Raw genomic sequence first — 3,710 nt, forward strand, 5'->3', positions numbered from 1 at the left:
ACTCTTTCGCGAACACAGAAGTGTACATTTTCAAACTGTAAAACGAACTGAAAGATATATTACTGCTGCACGCAAGACCTCTGAAGGAAGATAAATTACACTATAATGACCTGTCGATGACACGGTTACTAGATACAGACAGGTCACAGAAGACTTAACTGGAGTGGAGTTCAGGCTCAAATGGTAAAGCCTTCCCCGAAGAAAGAGAAAAGCTAACATTTCTCTAACAGTCCCACGGTGACAGTGCGCTGGTCCTCAGCATTGGAAAACACTTTTTTTACTTCGGACACCCTCTTTATAACCCTCTCTCCCTACGAAATAGATGTCTCCGCTTACCCATTACGTTTGCTGTAGAGCTCATGACTGTGTACTCAATACATATTCAGAAATTTACAACCAGCCACTTGTGTAAATTACTCGTTTATTCCGTTAACTTGTTTAAAAACTTTTTCCGACTCTTTTTCATATAGTGCACAAGGAAGTTGCATGTTAATTTCCAAAACGTGATGCTGGTGCTTCCTATGTGACATGAAGATAGGTAATGGCTTTCTATTGTGTTGCTATGACCAATGTTTATGCTGCGAGCTGTCCAAAAATAATTATATACTGCGGTGTTACTCAAGACCATATAGCAGTCTGTTTACTTGTCACACAGCCAGAACCCACCATCATTCAGTGCACTTCCATGTGCACCACCTGAAGATGAATCTGAACAAGTTCGAAAGCTAGTTAGTGCAATAAACTAATATTAAAGAAAATTAAAGTTGCAGTTTCCAGTATTTATACAAGGTAGCAAGAAATATAGAATTTTATAATTAGCACCTGTGCAATTAATTTCGTTTCGAAAACCCGGGTAAAAACGTAAACAAGAGCTTCAGAATTCCTTTTCCACCATCTATCCGTATTAAGGAAAAATCTATCAAACCTGCAGTTCGCTTTTAAACCGATTTTTCTATTTTAGGTTGGTACAACGTGGATAAAAAGTAGGGCTCGTCCGGGATTTGAACCCGGGACCTCTCGCACCCTAAGCGAGAATCATACCCCTAGACCAACGAGCCGTCATGTGTCTTCGTTGCATAGTCAAACTGATCATGGTGTGTGTGTGTGTGTGTGTGTGTGTGTGTGTGTGTGTGTGTAAGAGAGAGAGAGAGAGAGAGAGAGAGAGAGAGAGAAACTAGGTTAAAACTATATATAGGTACACTTCACTTCACGGAATACAGGGGAAGAATTTTGATCAACGCTAATAGGCGGTAACATAGCAGTGATCATAGTCATGAAAACATTTGGTTCGCAGTATTTATCAGATTTAAATAGAATTTTGATAATCAGTTTGATTGATTCATCCGTAGAAAAATATACATTGCATGGATGTCGTCAAATGTTTGTACAATATTTCTTACAAAATAAACATGTCTCTTTACAGTATATACCTCTCCTATACTTCTACTTTTCCAATCACGTAAAGTTAAATTTGGTACACAGTACAGTGTTCATGAACATTATTCTACAGTTATTTTAAAAATTTATCTGCAATGTAATAGCTATTATATAGTAAATATTTTTTTAACCTTTGACTAAAGGTGTGGGGATAATTTACATCTTTTATTTCTAGTCGTAATCTGTTGTACAATTTAATACAATGATATAATACACCATTTTGAGTTTTTGAATTGTTTCTTCTGTTTAGATCTAAACAGTGTCTGGATTTGGTTCCATGGTCGTGAATTGTACTGTTTGTGGTATACAGATGTTTTCCCTTATATACATTATGTTCTGATAAATATATTCACACGGAACTGCCAGAATTTGTAACTTTTTGAACAGCTCTTTACACTGTGCCCTGTTACTGCTATTTGTTACTATTCGAACAGCTCTTTTCTGTATCTTGAAAATAGTTTGTATGTTTCCAGCACTTACCAACCGAAACATAATCCCATAGCTGAGAACTGAGTGCATATACCCAAAGTAGGCTACTTCGAGGGATGAAATATTGCACACTTGTGCAAGGATTCGCAGGGCGGATTTGAATAAATTAGATGCTTGTTATGGTTTCCAGCGCACTTAGACAGAACAAAGCTTGCTGTGCATCCTTAACACGAATACATTATTACGAAGATCATAATTATACAAGTCATACTATGATATATACATTATTATACTGGTAATCAAAATTGTAATTTCATGGTATGAAGACGCATAAGTAGTTTTCTTTGTTGTAATTTGTTAAATTTCTTCTGGAATCCCATAATGTTTATTCTTTCGGCTTGTTACATTGTTCGAAGAATATCACACCTGCTGCAACTAAGAGCATTGACGTTCATACAATTTAAATTAAACAAATGTATAAACAGGCAGACTGTCCTGAGATAGTCACAGACGTTGTTGGCATGATAATAATCCGAATCTCATAGTTCAGTTGCCTAAAATACAATTGTTTTATTATTCGTATAAGCTAAAGCGAGAACCTTGTCGCCTTTACCACGTTTCCCATATTGCTTTATGCTTGGAATGTTGGCAACTGGCATGTCAACAGAAAACAAATTCACAAAATCTAAATTAATGTATAATCAAGGAGAAATGACTAGTGTAAGAATCAAACATTAGTCGTACTTTACCATCTGTTTCCGTGGTGTAGTGGTTATCACATCCGCCTAACACGCGGAAGGTCCCCGGTTCGATCCCGGGCGGAAACAGAATTTTTTTATCTTTATTAGAATTAATGATAGTGGTGTACAGTCACCGAAGAAAATTGTTAGTATACTTTGCACGTGTAACTGCGGAAAATTTTCTGTTCCCAAGTAGTCAACTCCACACTCGGTCGTGGAGACGCTGTTGCTGATAGCATTGTCTCTTGTTAATAAGTATAGGTGATTCTAAGAGGGTTTCACAACTTGAGACACACACACACACACACACACACACACACACACACACACACACATTATTTTATTTTATTGAGGAGACTTATACAGGTAGTAGACGTCATCTGGTAGTGAAATACTGAAAGTTTCATTCCATAGATTTTGACTTCCGCTGAATGTGACTGCCATTGATCATAAAAAAATATCGCATATGACATCAGTTTCTTGTCATGCTTTATTCAGCATACCCTGTGAAGTCTGCAGTTTTGATTTTCAACTTCGTATCGTCCCTAGTAGCGGAATTCGGTAGTGAAACTTTGGCTACAAGATAGCACGTTAACAACGTGTCTAAGTTTGCTTAGTAAATTTCTGCGTGTAAGCGACGGAAAGTCTTTCTTAGAATCGAAACATGTAAAATTGTTAAGACCTGAAAGTGACCGTACTACTGAAGAACAAATTGTTTAGCAAAATCTATTTAATGACACTTTCAGAACCGTGCTGAAAAACTAAATGCTATTGAGAGAAAAAATCGCGGTATGATTATTTCTCTGATGAATAAGAAGGGCGAAATAGAATAATTTCTGCAGCATTTGCTGCTGTTTCTGGGAACTAAAGATTTTTACAGTTCTCTATTCGTGTGTATTTTGTTTTCGTCATTCAGCATCGTGCTGCAAGCGATAAGGAAAACGACTATCCGTATTTTCAATAAAATCTTCGAACCAATAAACATTTGTTCGTACGTCTCGTACAGAGCGGCTGTCGACCTAATTTACTAGTGTCTATTAGGAGATAAGCACTGTCTGCTTTACGTATGGAACATTCGTAGAGAGATGATGCAGTTTAATAGAA

The 3,710-nt window shown here is 36.9% G+C and overlaps 2 non-coding genes across 2 annotated transcripts; one reads left to right on the forward strand and one right to left on the reverse strand.

The window, feature by feature from the left end:
- Positions 1–986: 986 nt before the first annotated feature.
- Positions 987–1,058, reverse strand: Trnap-agg. Its single transcript has one exon. It is a non-coding gene; the product is annotated as a tRNA-Pro (tRNA).
- A 1,562-nt stretch (positions 1,059–2,620) lies between these two features.
- On the forward strand, positions 2,621–2,693 carry Trnav-aac. Its single transcript has one exon. It is a non-coding gene; the product is annotated as a tRNA-Val (tRNA).
- Positions 2,694–3,710: the final 1,017 nt, after the last annotated feature.

The sequence above is a fragment of the Schistocerca piceifrons genome, chromosome 5 (assembly GCF_021461385.2).
Source record: "Schistocerca piceifrons isolate TAMUIC-IGC-003096 chromosome 5, iqSchPice1.1, whole genome shotgun sequence".
Lineage (NCBI taxonomy): Eukaryota > Metazoa > Arthropoda > Insecta > Orthoptera > Acrididae > Schistocerca > Schistocerca piceifrons.